The following is a 17,739-nucleotide window of genomic DNA, read 5'->3' on the forward strand; positions in this document are numbered from 1 at the left end:
CGATGAGGGCCGCGATGAGGGCCGCGATGAGGGCGATAATGAGGGCCGCGATGAGGGCCGCGATGAGGAACATGATGAGGGCCACGATGAGGGCCGCGATGAGGAACACGATGAGGGCCGCGATGAGGGCCACGATGAGGGCCGCGATGAGGGCCATAATGAGGGCCACGATGAGGGCGATAATGAGGGCCGCGAAGAGGGCGATAATGAGGGCCGCGATGAGGGCCGCGATGAGGGCCACGATGAGGGCCACGATGAGGGCCGCGATGAGGGCCGCGATGAGGGCCGCGATGAGGGCCGCGATGAGGGCCATAATGAGGGCCGCGATGAGGGCCGCGATGAGGGCCACGATGAGGAACACGATGAGGGCCGCGATGAGGGCCGCGATGAGGAACACGATGAGGGCCGTGATGAGGGCCGCGATGAGGGCCACGATGAGGGCCGCGATGAGGAACACACGGGCCGCGATGAGGAACACGATGAGGGCCGCGATGAGGAACACGATGAGGGCCGCAATGAGGGCCGCGATGAGGAACACGATGGGGGCGATAATGAGGGCCGCGATGAGGGCCGCGATGAGGGCCGCGATGAGGGCGATAATGAGGGCCGCGATGAGGGCCGCGATGAGGGCCGCGATGAGGGCCATAATGAGGGCCGCGATGAGGAACATGATGAGGGCCACGATGAGGGCCGCGATGAGGAACACGATGAGGGCCGCGATGAGGGCCGCGATGAGGGCCGCGATGAGGGCCATAATGAGGGCCACGATGAGGGCGATAATGAGGGCCGCGAAGAGGGCGATAATGAGGGCCGCGATGAGGGCCGCGATGAGGGCCACGATGAGGGCCGCGATGAGGAACACGATGAGGGCCGCGATGAGGGCCACGATGAGGGCCGCGATGAGGGCCGCGATGAGGAACACGATGAGGGCCGCGATGAGGGCCGCGATGAGGGCCGCGATGAGGGCCGCGATGAGGGCGATAATGAGGGCCGCGATGAGGGCGATAATGAGGGCCGCGATGAGGGCCACGATGAGGGCCGCGATGAGGGCCGCGATGAGGGCGATAATGAGGGCCGCGATGAGGGCCGCGATGAGGGCCGCGATGAGGGCGATAATGAGGGCCGCGATGAGGGCCACGATGAGGGCCGCGATGAGGGCCGCGATGAGGGCCGCGATGAGGGCGATAATGAGGGCCGCGATGAGGGCCGCGATGAGGGCCGCGATGAGGGCCGCGATGAGGGCGATAATGAGGGCCGCGATGAGGGCCGCGATGAGGAACATGATGAGGGCCACGATGAGGGCCGCGATGAGGAACACGATGAGGGCCGCGATGAGGGCCACGATGAGGGCCGCGATGAGGGCCATAATGAGGGCCACGATGAGGGCGATAATGAGGGCCGCGAAGAGGGCGATAATGAGGGCCGCGATGAGGGCCGCGATGAGGGCCACGATGAGGGCCACGATGAGGGCCGCGATGAGGGCCGCGATGAGGGCCGCGATGAGGGCCATAATGAGGGCCGCGATGAGGGCCGCGATGAGGGCCACGATGAGGAACACGATGAGGGCCGCGATGAGGGCCGCGATGAGGAACACGATGAGGGCCGCGATGAGGAACACACGGGCCGCGATGAGGAACACGATGAGGGCCGCGATGAGGAACACGATGAGGGCCGCAATGAGGGCCGCGATGAGGAACACGATGGGGGCGATAATGAGGGCCGCGATGAGGGCCGCGATGAGGGCCGCGATGAGGGCGATAATGAGGGCCGCGATGAGGGCCGCGATGAGGGCCGCGATGAGGGCCATAATGAGGGCCGCGATGAGGAACATGATGAGGGCCACGATGAGGGCCGCGATGAGGAACACGATGAGGGCCGCGATGAGGGCCGCGATGAGGGCCGCGATGAGGGCCATAATGAGGGCCACGATGAGGGCGATAATGAGGGCCGCGAAGAGGGCGATAATGAGGGCCGCGATGAGGGCCGCGATGAGGGCCACGATGAGGGCCACGATGAGGGCCGCGATGAGGGCCACGATGAGGGCCATAATGAGGGCCGCGATGAGGGCCGCGATGAGGGCCACGATGAGGGCCGCGATGAGGGCCGCGATGAGGGCCGCGATGAGGGCGATAATGAGGGCCGCGATGAGGGCCGCGATGAGGGCCGCGATGAGGGCCACGATGAGGAACACGATGAGGGCCGCGATGAGGGCCGCGATGAGGAACACGATGAGGGCCGTGATGAGGGCCGCGATGAGGGCCACGATGAGGGCCGCGATGAGGAACACACGGGCCGCGATGAGGAACACGATGAGGGCCGCGATGAGGAACACGATGAGGGCCGCAATGAGGGCCGCGATGAGGAACACGATGAGGGCCGCGATGAGGGCCGCGATGAGGAACACGATGAGGGCCGCGATGAGGAACACGATGAGGGCCGCAATGAGGGCCGCGATGAGGAACACGATGAGGGCCGCGATGAGGGCCGCGATGAGGGCCACGATGAGGGCCGCGATGAGGGCCGCGATGAGGGCCATAATGAGGGCCGCGATGAGGAACATGATGAGGGCCACGATGAGGGCCGCGATGAGGAACACGATGAGGGCCGCGATGAGGGCCGCGATGAGGGCGATAATGAGGGCCGCGATGAGGGCCGCGATGAGGGCCACGATGAGGGCCGCGATGAGGGCCACGATGAGGGCCGCGATGAGGGCCGCGATGAGGGCCATAATGAGGGCCGCGATGAGGAACATGATGAGGGCCACGATGAGGGCCGCGATGAGGAACACGATGAGGGCCGCGATGAGGAACACGATGAGGGCCACGATGAGGGCCGCGATGAGGGCCATAATGAGGGCCACGATGAGGGCGATAATGAGGGCCGCGAAGAGGGCGATAATGAGGGCCGCGATGAGGGCCGCGATGAGGGCCACGATGAGGAACACGATGAGGGCCGCGATGAGGAACACGATGAGGGCCGTGATGAGGGCCACGATGAGGGCCGCGATGAGGGCCGCGATGAGGAACACGATGAGGGCCGCGATGAGGGCCGCGATGAGGGCCACGATGAGGGCCGCGATGAGGGCCGCGATGAGGAACACGATGAGGGCCGCGATGAGGGCCGCGATGAGGGCCGCGATGAGGAACACGATGAGGGCCGCGATGAGGGCCGCGATGAGGGCCACGATGAGGAACACGATGAGGGCCGCGATGAGGGCCGCGATGAGGGCCGCGATGAGGGCGATAATGAGGGCCGCGATGAGGGCCGCGATGAGGGCCGCGATGAGGGCGATAATGAGGGCCGCGATGAGGGCCGCGATGAGGGCCGCGATGAGGGCCGCGATGAGGGCCGCGATGAGGGCCGCGATGAGGGCCACGATGAGGAACACGATGAGGGCCGCGATGAGGGCCGCGATGAGGGCCGCGATGAGGGCGATAATGAGGGCCGCGATGAGGGCCGCGATGAGGGCCGCGATGAGGGCCGCGATGAGGGCCACGATGAGGAACACGATGAGGGCCGCGATGAGGGCCGCGATGAGGAACACGATGAGGGCCGTGATGAGGGCTGCGATGAGGGCCACGATGAGGGCCGCGATGAGGAACACACGGGCCGCGATGAGGAACACGATGAGGGCCGCGATGAGGAACACGATGAGGGCCGCAATGAGGGCCGCGATGAGGAACACGATGAGGGCCGCGATGAGGGCCGCGATGAGGGCCGCGATGAGGGCGATAATGAGGGCCGCGATGAGGGCCGCGATGAGGGCCGCGATGAGGGCCACGATGAGGAACACGATGAGGGCCGCGATGAGGGCCGCGATGAGGAACACGATGAGGGCCGTGATGAGGGCCGCGATGAGGGCCACGATGAGGGCCGCGATGAGGAACACACGGGCCGCGATGAGGAACACGATGAGGGCCGCGATGAGGAACACGATGAGGGCCGCAATGAGGGCCGCGATGAGGAACACGATGAGGGCCGCGATGAGGGCCGCGATGAGGAACACGATGAGGGCCGCGATGAGGAACACGATGAGGGCCGCAATGAGGGCCGCGATGAGGAACACGATGAGGGCCGCGATGAGGGCCACGATGAGGGCCGCGATGAGGGCCGCGATGAGGGCCATAATGAGGGCCGCGATGAGGAACATGATGAGGGCCACGATGAGGGCCGCGATGAGGAACACGATGAGGGCCGCGATGAGGGCCGCGATGAGGGCCGCGATGAGGGCGATAATGAGGGCCGCGATGAGGGCCGCGATGAGGGCCGCGATGAGGGCCACGATGAGGGCCGCGATGAGGGCCACGATGAGGGCCGCGATGAGGGCCATGATGAGGGCCGCGATGAGGAACATGATGAGGGCCACGATGAGGGCCGCGATGAGGAACACGATGAGGGCCGCGATGAGGAACACGATGAGGGCCACGATGAGGGCCGCGATGAGGGCCATAATGAGGGCCACGATGAGGGCGATAATGAGGGCCGCGAAGAGGGCGATAATGAGGGCCGCGATGAGGGCCGCGATGAGGGCCACGATGAGGAACACGATGAGGGCCGCGATGAGGGCCGCGATGAGGAACACGATGAGGGCCGTGATGAGGGCCACGATGAGGGCCGCGATGAGGGCCGCGATGAGGAACACGATGAGGGCCGCGATGAGGGCCGCGATGAGGGCCACGATGAGGGCCGCGATGAGGGCCGCGATGAGGAACACGATGAGGGCCGCGATGAGGGCCGCGATGAGGGCCACGATGAGGAACACGATGAGGGCCGCGATGAGGGCCACGATGAGGAACACGATGAGGGCCGCGATGAGGGCCGCGATGAGGGCCGCGATGAGGGCGATAATGAGGGCCGCGATGAGGGCCACGATGAGGAACACGATGAGGGCCGCGATGAGGGCCGCGATGAGGGCGATATTGAGGGCCGCGATGAGGGCCGTGATGAGGGCGATAATGAGGGCCGCGATGAGGGCCGCGATGAGGGCCGCGATGAGGGCCGCGATGAGGGCCGCGATGAGGGCCGCGATGAGGGCCACGATGAGGAACACGATGAGGGCCGCGATGAGGGCCGCGATGAGGGCCGCGATGAGGGCGATAATGAGGGCCGCGATGAGGGCCGCGATGAGGGCCGCGATGAGGGCCACGATGAGGAACACGATGAGGGCCGCGATGAGGGCCGCGATGAGGAACACGATGAGGGCCGTGATGAGGGCCGCGATGAGGGCCACGATGAGGGCCGCGATGAGGAACACACGGGCCGCGATGAGGAACACGATGAGGGCCGCGATGAGGAACACGATGAGGGCCGCAATGAGGGCCGCGATGAGGAACACGATGAGGGCCGCGATGAGGGCCGCGATGAGGGCCGCGATGAGGAACACGATGAGGGCCACGATGAGGGCCGCAATGAGGGCCGCGATGAGGGCCGCGATGAGGAACACGATGAGGGCCGCGATGAGGGCCGCGATGAGGGCCGCGATGAGGGCGATAATGAGGGCCGCGATGAGGGCCACGATGAGGAACACGATGAGGGCCGCGATGAGGAACACGATGAGGGCCGCGATGAGGGCCGCGATGAGGGCCGCGATGAGGGCCGCGATGAGGGCCGCGATGAGGGCGATAATGAGGGCCGCGATGAGGGCCATGATGAGGAACACGATGAGGGCCGCGATGAGGGCCGTGATGAGGGCCGCGATGAGGGCCACGATGAGGAACACGATGAGGGCCGCGATGAGGAACACGATGAGGGCCGCGATGAGGGCCGCGATGAGGGCGATAATGAGGGCCGCGATGAGGGCCACGATGAGGAACACGATGAGGGCCGCGATGAGGGCCGCGATGAGGAACACGATGAGGGCCGTGATGAGGGCCGCGATGAGGGCCACGATTTAGGGCCGCGATGAGGAACACGAGGGCCGCGATGAGGAACACGATGAGGGCCGCGATGAGGAACACGATGAGGGCCGCGATGAGGGCCGCGATGAGGAACACGATGAGGGCCGCGATGAGGGCCGCGATGAGGGCGATAATGAGGGCCACGATGAGGGCCGCGATGAGGGCCGCGATGAGGGCCGCGATGAGGAACACGATGAGGAACACGATGAGGGCCGCGATGAGGGCCACGATGAGGGCCACGATGAGGAACACGATGAGGGCCGCGATGAGGGCCACGATGAGGGCCACGATGAGGAACACGATGAGGGCCACGATGAGGGCCACGATGAGGGCCACGATGAGGGCCGCGATGAGGGCCACGATGAGGGCCGCGATGAGGAACACGATGAGGGCCACGCTGAGGAACACGATGAGGGCCGCGATGAGGAACACGATGAGGGCCGTGATGAGGGCCGCGATGAGGGCCACGATGAGGGCCGCGATGAGGAACACACGGGCCGCGATGAGGAACACGATGAGGGCCGCGATGAGGAACACGATGAGGGCCGCAATGAGGGCCGCGATGAGGAACACGATGAGGGCCGCGATGAGGGCCGCGATGAGGGCCGCGATGAGGAACACGATGAGGGCCGCGATGAGGAACACGATGAGGGCCGCAATGAGGGCCGCGATGAGGAACACGATGAGGGCCGCGATGAGGGCCACGATGAGGGCCGCGATGAGGGCCGCGATGAGGGCCATAATGAGGGCCGCGATGAGGAACATGATGAGGGCCACGATGAGGGCCGCGATGAGGAACACGATGAGGGCCGCGATGAGGGCCGCGATGAGGGCCGCGATGAGGGCGATAATGAGGGCCGCGATGAGGGCCGCGATGAGGGCCGCGATGAGGGCCACGATGAGGGCCGCGATGAGGGCCACGATGAGGGCCGCGATGAGGGCCATAATGAGGGCCGCGATGAGGAACATGATGAGGGCCACGATGAGGGCCGCGATGAGGAACACGATGAGGGCCGCGATGAGGAACACGATGAGGGCCACGATGAGGGCCGCGATGAGGGCCATAATGAGGGCCACGATGAGGGCGATAATGAGGGCCGCGAAGAGGGCGATAATGAGGGCCGCGATGAGGGCCGCGATGAGGGCCACGATGAGGAACACGATGAGGGCCGCGATGAGGGCCGCGATGAGGAACACGATGAGGGCCGTGATGAGGGCCACGATGAGGGCCGCGATGAGGGCCGCGATGAGGAACACGATGAGGGCCGCGATGAGGGCCGCGATGAGGGCCACGATGAGGGCCGCGATGAGGGCCGCGATGAGGAACACGATGAGGGCCGCGATGAGGGCCGCGATGAGGGCCACGATGAGGAACACGATGAGGGCCGCGATGAGGGCCACGATGAGGAACACGATGAGGGCCGCGATGAGGGCCGCGATGAGGGCCGCGATGAGGGCGATAATGAGGGCCGCGATGAGGGCCACGATGAGGAACACGATGAGGGCCGCGATGAGGGCCGCGATGAGGGCGATAATGAGGGCCGCGATGAGGGCCGTGATGAGGGCGATAATGAGGGCCGCGATGAGGGCCGCGATGAGGGCCGCGATGAGGGCCACGATGAGGGCCGCGATGAGGGCCGCGATGAGGGCCGCGATGAGGGCCACGATGAGGAACACGATGAGGGCCGCGATGAGGGCCGCGATGAGGGCCGCGATGAGGGCGATAATGAGGGCCGCGATGAGGGCCGCGATGAGGGCCGCGATGAGGGCCACGATGAGGAACACGATGAGGGCCGCGATGAGGGCCGCGATGAGGAACACGATGAGGGCCGTGATGAGGGCCGCGATGAGGGCCACGATGAGGGCCGCGATGAGGAACACACGGGCCGCGATGAGGAACACGATGAGGGCCACGATGAGGAACACGATGAGGGCCGCGATGAGGGCCGCGATGAGGGCCGCGATGAGGGCCGCGATGAGGGCGATAATGAGGGCCGCGATGAGGGCCACGATGAGGAACACGATGAGGGCCGCGATGAGGGCCGCGATGAGGGCGATAATGAGGGCCGCGATGAGGGCCGTGATGAGGGCGATAATGAGGGCCACGATGAGGGCCGTTATGAGGGCCGCGATGAGGGCCACGATGAGGGCCGCGATGAGGGCCGCGATGAGGGCCGCGATGAGGGCCACGATGAGGAACACGATGAGGGCCGCGATGAGGGCCGCGATGAGGGCCGCGATGAGGGCGATAATGAGGGCCGCGATGAGGGCCGCGATGAGGGCCGCGATGAGGGCCACGATGAGGAACACGATGAGGGCCGCGATGAGGGCCGCGATGAGGAACACGATGAGGGCCGTGATGAGGGCCGCGATGAGGGCCACGATGAGGGCCGCGATGAGGAACACACGGGCCGCGATGAGGAACACGATGAGGGCCGCGATGAGGAACACGATGAGGGCCGCAATGAGGGCCGCGATGAGGAACACGATGAGGGCCGCGATGAGGGCCGCGATGAGGGCCGCGATGAGGAACACGATGAGGGCCACGATGAGGAACACGATGAGGGCCGCAATGAGGGCCGCGATGAGGAACACGATGAGGGCCGCGATGAGGGCCGCGATGAGGGCCGCGATGAGGGCGATAATGAGGGCCGCGATGAGGGCCACGATGAGGAACACGATGAGGGCCGCGATGAGGAACACGATGAGGGCCGCGATGAGGGCCGCGATGAGGGCCGCGATGAGGGCCGCGATGAGGGCGATAATGAGGGCCGCGATGAGGGCCATGATGAGGAACACGATGAGGGCCGCGATGAGGGCCACGATGAGGAACACGATGAGGGCCGCGATGAGGAACACGATGAGGGCCGCGATGAGGGCCGCGATGAGGGCGATAATGAGGGCCGCGATGAGGGCCACGATGAGGAACACGATGAGGGCCGCGATGAGGGCCGCGATGAGGAACACGATGAGGGCCGTGATGAGGGCCGCGATGAGGGCCACGATTTAGGGCCGCGATGAGGAACACGAGGGCCGCGATGAGGAACACGATGAGGGCCGCGATGAGGAACACGATGAGGGCCGCGATGAGGGCCGCGATGAGGAACACGATGAGGGCCGCGATGAGGGCCGCGATGAGGGCGATAATGAGGGCCGCGATGAGGGCCGCGATGAGGGCCGCGATGAGGGCCACGATGAGGAACACGATGAGGGCCGCGATGAGGAACACAATGAGGGCCGCGATGAGGGCCGCGATGAGGGCCACGATGAGGAACACGATGAGGGCCGCGATGAGGGCCGCGATGAGGGCTGCGATGAGGGCGATAATGAGGGCCGCGATGAGGGCCGCGATGAGGGCCATGATGAGGAACACGATGAGGGCCGCGATGAGGGCCGTGATGAGGGCCGCGATGAGGGCCACGATGAGGAACACGATGAGGGCCGCGATGAGGAACACGATGAGGGCCGCGATGAGGGCCGCGATGAGGGCGATAATGAGGGCCGCGATGAGGGCCGCGATGAGGGCCACGATGAGGAACACGATGAGGGCCGCGATGAGGGCCGCGATGAGGAACACGATGAGGGCCGTGATGAGGGCCGCGATGAGGGCCACGATGAGGAACACGAGGGCCGCGATGAGGAACACGATGAGGGCCGCGATGAGGAACACGATGAGGGCCGCAATGAGGGCCGCGATGAGGAACACGATGAGGAACACGATGAGGGCCGCGATGAGGAACACGATGAGGAACACGATGAGGGCCGCGATGAGGGCCGCGATGAGGAACACGATGAGGGCCGCGATGAGGAACACGATGAGGGCCGCGATGAGGAACACGATGAGGGCCGCGATGAGGGCCGCGATGAGGAACACGATGAGGGCCGCGATGAGGGCCACGATGAGGGCCGCGATGAGGGCCACGATGAGGAACACGATGAGGGCGATAATGAGGGCCACGATGAGGGCCACGATGAGGGCCACGATGAGGAACACGATGAGGGCCGCGATGAGGAACACGATGAGGGCCGCGATGAGGGCGATAATGAGGGCCACGATGAGGGCCGCGATGAGGAACACGATGAGGGCCACAATGAGGGCGATAATGAGGGCCACGATGAGGGCCGCGATGAGGGCCGCGATGAGGAACACGATGAGGGCCACGATGAGGAACACGATGAGGGCGATAATGAGGGCGATAATGAGGGCCACGATGTGGGCCACGATGAGGGCCGCGATGAGGGCCACGATGAGGAACACGATGAGGGCCGCGATGAGGAACACGATGAGGGCGATAATGAGGGCGATAATGAGGGCCACGAAGAGGGCCGCGATGAGGGCCACGATGAGGAACACGATGAGGGCCGCGATGAGGAACACGATGAGGGCGATAATGAGGGCGATAATGAGGGCCACGATGAGGAACACGATGAGGGCCACGATGAGGGCCACGATGAGGGCCGCGATGAGGGCCGCGATGAGGGCCGCGATGAGGAACACGATGAGGAACACGATGAGGGCCGCGATGAGGGCCACGATGAGGGCCACGATGAGGAACACGATGAGGGCCGCGATGAGGGCCACGATGAGGGCCACGATGAGGAACACGATGAGGGCCACGATGAGGGCCACGATGAGGGCCACGATGAGGGCCGCGATGAGGGCCACGATGAGGGCCGCGATGAGGAACACGATGAGGGCCACGCTGAGGAACACGATGAGGGCGATAATGAGGGCCGCGATGAGGGCCACGATGAGGAACACGATGAGGGCCACGATGAGGGCCGCGATGAGGGCCACGATGAGGAACACGATGAGGGCCACGATGAGGGCCGCGATGAGGGCCGTGATGAGGGCCACGATGTGGAACACGATGACGGCCGCGATGAGGGCCGCGATGAGGGCCGCGATGAGGGCGATAATGAGGGCCGCAATGAGGGCCGCGATGAGGGCCACGATGAGGAACACGATGAGGGCCACGATGAGGGCCGCGATGAGGGCCGCGATGAGGGCCGCGATGAGGGCCGCGATGAGGGCCAAGATGAGGAACACGATGAGGGCCACGATGAGGGCCGCGATGAGGGCGATAATGAGGGCCGCGATGAGGGCCACGATGAGGGCCACGATGAGGAACACGATGAGGGCCGCGATGAGGAACATGATGAGGGCCACGATGAGGGCCGCGATGAGGGCCGCGATGAGGAACACGATGAGGGCCACAATGAGGGCGATAATGAGGGCCACGAAGAGGGCCGCGATGAGGGCCGCGATGAGGGCCGCGATGAGGGCCACGATGAGGAACACGATGAGGGCGATAATGAGGGCGATAATGAGGGCCACGAAGAGGGCCGCGATGAGGGCCACGATGAGGGCCACGATGAGGGCCACGATGAGGGCCACGATGAGGGCCGCGATGAGGGCCGCGATGAGGGCCGCGATGAGGGCCGCGATGAGGAACACGATGAGGGCCACAATGAGGGCGATAATGAGGGCCACGAAGAGGGCCGCGATGAGGGCCACGATGAGGGCCACGATGAGGGCCGCGATGAGGGCCACGATGAGGAACACGATGAGGGCGATAATGAGGGCCGCGATGAGGGCCACGATGAGGGCCACGATGAGGAACACGATGAGGGCCACGATGAGGGCCGCGATGAGGGCCGCGATGAGGGCCACGATGAGGAACACGATGAGGGCGATAATGAGGGCCGCGATGAGGGCCACGATGAGGGCCACGATGAGGGCCACGATGAGGAACACGATGAGGGCCGCGATGAGGAACACGATGAGGGCCGCGATGAGGGCGATAATGAGGGCCACGATGAGGGCCGCGATGAGGAACACGATGAGGGCCACAATGAGGGCGATAATGAGGGCCACGATGAGGGCCGCGATGAGGGCCGCGATGAGGAACACGATGAGGGCCACGATGAGGGCGATAATGAGGGCCGCGATGTGGGCCACGATGAGGGCCGCGATGAGGGCCACGATGAGGAACACGATGAGGGCCGCGATGAGGAACATGATGAGGGCCACGATGAGGGCCGCGATGAGGGCCGCGATGAGGAACACGATGAGGGCCACAATGAGGGCGATAATGAGGGCCACGATGAGGGCCGCGATGAGGGCCACGATGAGGAACACGATGAGGGCGATAATGAGGGCGATAATGAGGGCCACGAAGAGGGCCGCGATGAGGGCCACGATGAGGGCCACGATGAGGGCCACGATGAGGGCCGCGATGAGGGCCGCGATGAGGGCCACGATGAGGAACACGATGAGGGCCACGATGAGGGCCACGATGAGGGCCGCGATGAGGGCCGCGATGAGGGCCACGATGAGGAACACGATGAGGGCCACGATGAGGGCCGCGATGAGGGCCGCGATGAGGGCCGCGATGAGGGCCGCGATGAGGGCCGCGATGAGGAACACGATGAGGGCCACAATGAGGGCGATAATGAGGGCCACGAAGAGGGCCGCGATGAGGGCCACGATGAGGGCCACGATGAGGAACACGATGAGGGCGATAATGAGGGCCGCGATGAGGGCCACGATGAGGGCCACGATGAGGAACACGATGAGGGCCACGATGAGGGCCGCGATGAGGGCCGCGATGAGGGCCGCGATGAGGGCCACGATGAGGAACACGATGAGGGCGATAATGAGGGCCGCGATGAGGGCCACGATGAGGGCCACGATGAGGAACACGATGAGGGCCGCAATGAGGAACACGATGAGGGCCGCGATGAGGGCGATAATGAGGGCCGCGATGAGGAACACGATGAGGGCCACAATGAGGGCGATAATGAGGGCCACGATGAGGGCCGCGATGAGGGCCGCGATGAGGAACACGATGAGGGCCACGATGAGGGCCACGATGAGGGCCGCGATGAGGGCCGCGATGAGGGCCGCGATGAGGGCCACGATGAGGAACACGATGAGGGCGATAATGAGGGCCGCGATGAGGGCCACGATGAGGGCCACGATGAGGAACACGATGAGGGCCACGATGAGGGCCGCGATGAGGGCCGCGATGAGGGCCACGATGAGGAACACGATGAGGGCGATAATGAGGGCCGCGATGAGGGCCACGATGAGGGCCACGATGAGGAACACGATGAGGGCCGCAATGAGGAACACGATGAGGGCCGCGATGAGGGCGATAATGAGGGCCACGATGAGGGCCGCGATGAGGGCCGCGATGAGGAACACGATGAGGGCGATAATGAGGGCCGCGATGAGGGCCACGATGAGGGCCGCGATGAGGGCGATAATGAGGGCCGCGATGAGGGCCACGATGAGGGCCGCAATGAGGAACACGATGACGGCCACGATGAGGGCGATAATGAGGGCCACGATGAGGGCCACGATGAGGGCCATGATTAGGGCCGCGATGAGGGCCGCGATGGGGGCGATAATGAGGGCCGCGATGAGGAACACGATGAGGGCCGCGATGAGGAACACGATGAGGGCCGCGATGAGGAACACGATGAGGGCCGCGATGAGGGCGATAATGAGGGCCATGATGAGGGCCATGATGAGGGCCACAATGAGGGCGATAATGATGGCCACGATGAGGGCCGCGATGAGGGCCACAATGAGGGCCACGATGAGGGCCATAATGAGGGCCACGATGAGGGCCACGATGAGGAACACGATGAGGGCCATAATGAGGGCCGCGATGAGGGCAACGATGAGGGCCGCGATGAGGGCCACGATGAGGGCCACGATGAGGGCGATAATGAGGGCCACGATGAGGGCCGCGATGAGGGCCGCGATGAGGAACACGATGAGGAAAACGATGAGGGCGATAATGAGGGCCACGATGAGGGCAACGATGAGGGCCGCGATGAGGGCCACGATGAGGAACACGATGTGGGCCACGATGAGGGCCATAATGAGGGCCACGATGAGGGCCATGATGAGGGCCACGATGAGGAACACGATGTGGGCCACGATGAGGGCCATAATGAGGGCCACGATGAGGGCGATAATGAGGGCCACGATGAGGGCCGCGATGAGGAACACGATGAGGGCCACGATGAGGGCCGCGATGAGGGCCACGATGAGGGCCGCGATGAGGGCCGCGATGAGGAACACGATGAGGGCCACGATGAGGGCGATAATGAGGGCCGCGATGTGGGCCACGATGAGGGCCGCGATGAGGGCCACGATGAGGAACACGATGAGGGCCGCGATGAGGAACATGATGAGGGCCACGATGAGGGCCACGATGAGGGCCGCGATGAGGGCCGCGATGAGGAACACGATGAGGGCCACAATGAGGGCGATAATGAGGGCCACGATGAGGGCCGCGATGAGGGCCACGATGAGGAACACGATGAGGGCGATAATGAGGGCGATAATGAGGGCCACGAAGAGGGCCGCGATGAGGGCCACGATGAGGGCCACGATGAGGGCCACGATGAGGGCCGCGATGAGGGCCGCGATGAGGGCCACGATGAGGAACACGATGAGGGCCACGATGAGGGCCACGATGAGGGCCGCGATGAGGGCCGCGATGAGGGCCACGATGAGGAACACGATGAGGGCCACGATGAGGGCCGCGATGAGGGCCGCGATGAGGGCCGCGATGAGGGCCGCGATGAGGGCCGCGATGAGGGCCGCGATGAGGAACACGATGAGGGCCACAATGAGGGCGATAATGAGGGCCACGAAGAGGGCCGCGATGAGGGCCACGATGAGGGCCACGATGAGGAACACGATGAGGGCGATAATGAGGGCCGCGATGAGGGCCACGATGAGGGCCACGATGAGGAACACGATGAGGGCCACGATGAGGGCCGCGATGAGGGCCGCGATGAGGGCCGCGATGAGGGCCGCGATGAGGAACACGATGAGGGCGATAATGAGGGCCGCGATGAGGGCCACGATGAGGGCCACGATGAGGAACACGATGAGGGCCGCAATGAGGAACACGATGAGGGCCGCGATGAGGGCGATAATGAGGGCCGCGATGAGGAACACGATGAGGGCCACAATGAGGGCGATAATGAGGGCCACGATGAGGGCCGCGATGAGGGCCGCGATGAGGAACACGATGAGGGCCACGATGAGGGCCACGATGAGGGCCGCGATGAGGGCCGCGATGAGGGCCGCGATGAGGGCCACGATGAGGAACACGATGAGGGCGATAATGAGGGCCGCGATGAGGGCCACGATGAGGGCCACGATGAGGAACACGATGAGGGCCACGATGAGGGCCGCGATGAGGGCCGCGATGAGGGCCACGATGAGGAACACGATGAGGGCGATAATGAGGGCCGCGATGAGGGCCACGATGAGGGCCACGATGAGGGCCACGATGAGGAACACGATGAGGGCCGCAATGAGGAACACGATGAGGGCCGCGATGAGGGCGATAATGAGGGCCACGATGAGGGCCGCGATGAGGGCCGCGATGAGGAACACGATGAGGGCCACGATGAGGGCGATAATGAGGGCCGCGATGAGGGCCACGATGAGGGCCGCGATGAGGGCGATAATGAGGGCCGCGATGAGGGCCACGATGAGGGCCGCAATGAGGAACACGATGACGGCCACGATGAGGGCGATAATGAGGGCCACGATGAGGGCCACGATGAGGGCCACGATTAGGGCCGCGATGAGGGCCGCGATGGGGGCGATAATGAGGGCCGCGATGAGGAACACGATGAGGGCCGCGATGAGGAACACGATGAGGGCCGCGATGAGGGCGATAATGAGGGCCATGATGAGGGCCATGATGAGGGCCACAATGAGGGCGATAATGATGGCCACGATGAGGGCCGCGATGAGGGCCACAATGAGGGCCACGATGAGGGCCATAATGAGGGCCACGATGAGGGCCACGATGAGGAACACGATGAGGGCCATAATGAGGGCCGCGATGAGGGCAACGATGAGGGCCGCGATGAGGGCCACGATGAGGGCCACGATGAGGGCGATAATGAGGGCCACGATGAGGGCCGCGATGAGGGCCGCGATGAGGAACACGATGAGGAAAACGATGAGGGCGATAATGAGGGCCACGATGAGGGCAACGATGAGGGCCGCGATGAGGGCCACGATGAGGAACACGATGTGGGCCACGATGAGGGCCATAATGAGGGCCACGATGAGGGCCATGATGAGGGCCACGATGAGGAACACGATGAGGGCCACAATGAGGGCCGCGATGAGGGCCACGATGAGGGCGATAATGAGGGCCACGATGAGGGCCGCGATGAGGGCCATAATGAGGGCCACGATGAGGGCCGCGATGAGGGCCATAATGAGGGCCACGATGAGGGCCGCGATGAGGGCCATAATGAGGGCCACGATGAGGGCCACGATGAAGGCCACGATGAGGGCCACGATGAGGACCACGATGAGGGCCTCTCTCTCTCTCTCCCTCTCTTTCCCCTCTCAATGGCGCCCTCTTGTGGTCTCTGGACCCTTTACCCTGCTGCAGTCCTCTCACTTCTTTTCCCTCTTGTCTTTCTCTCATCTTTTTTATGTTGTCATTTTCAGCAAATTTCTCGACTGTTTTTCTGTGAATTTTCCTCAGTTTCGATTTGTGCCGGTGAGTCATCGCTTTCTGACTCCTCGTCTCCTTTTGTGCAGCATGACTCACCTCAGTTTAGTCCTGGTTTAGTCCTGCTTTTGTCCTGCTTTAGACCTGCTTTAGTCCTGGTTTAGTCCTGCTTTAGTCCTGTTTTATTCCTGCTTTAGTCCTGGTTTAGTCCTGCTTTAGTCCTGCTTTAGACCTGGTTTAGTCCTGCTTTAGTCCTGGTTTAGTCCTGGTTTAGTCCTGCTTTTGTCCTGCTTTAGACCTGCTTTAGTCCTGGTTTAGTCCTGCTTTAGTCCTGTTTTATTCCTGCTTTAGTCCTGGTTTAGTCCTGCTTTAGTCCTGCTCTAGACCTGGTTTAGTCCTGCTTTAGTCCTGGTTTAGTCCTGCTTTAGACCTGCTTTAGTCCTGCTTTAGTCCTGCTTTAGTCCTGCTTTAGTCCTGGTTTAGTCCTGCTTTAGTCCTGGTTTAGTCCTGCTTTAGTCCTGCTTTAGACCTGGTTTAGTCCTGCTTTAGTCCTGCTTTAGACCTGGTTTAGTCCTGCTTTAGTCCTGGTTTAGTCCTGCTTTAGTCCTGCTTTAGACCTGGTTTAGTCCTGCTTTAGTCCTGCTTTAGACCTGGTTTAGTCCTGCTTTAGTCCTGGTTTAGTCCTGCTTTAGACCTGCTTTAGTCCTGCTTTAGTCCTGCTTTAGTCCTGGTTTAGTCCTGCTTTAGTCCTGGTTTAGTCCTGCTTTAGTCCTGCTTTAGTCCTGGTTTAGTCCTGCTTTAGTCCTGGTTTAGTCCTGCTTTAGTCCTGGTTTAGTCCTGCTTTAGTCCTGGTTTAGTCCTGCTTTAGTCCTGCTTTAGTCCTGCTTTAGACCTGCTTTAGTCCTGCTTTAGTCCTGGTTTAGTCCTGCTTTAGTCCTGCTTTAGTCCTGGTTTAGTCCTGGTTTAGTCCTGCTTTAGTCCTGCTTTAGTCCTGCTTTAGTCCTGGTTTAGTCCTGCTTTAGTCCTGCTTTAGTCCTGGTTTAGTCCTGGTTTAGTCTTGGTTTAGTCCTGCTTTAGTCCTGCTTTAGTCCTGCTTTAGTCCTGCTTTAGTCCTGGTTTAGTCCTGCTTTAGTCCTGGTTTAGTCCTGCTTTAGACCTGCTTTAGTCCTGCTTTAGTCCTGGTTTAGTCCTGGTTTAGTCCTGGTTTAGTCCTGCTTTAGTCCTGCTTTAGTCCTGGTTTAGTCCTGCTTTAGTCCTGCTTTAGTCCTGCTTTAGTCCTGGTTTAGTCCTGGTTTAGTCCTGGTTTAGTCCTGCTTTAGTCCTGCTTT

Source organism: Eucyclogobius newberryi, unplaced genomic scaffold (assembly GCF_026437365.1).
Source record: "Eucyclogobius newberryi isolate DKJ021-1_F unplaced genomic scaffold, fEucNew1.0.hap1 SCAF_7, whole genome shotgun sequence".
In the NCBI taxonomy this organism is placed as follows: Eukaryota; Metazoa; Chordata; class Actinopteri; order Gobiiformes; family Gobiidae; genus Eucyclogobius; species Eucyclogobius newberryi.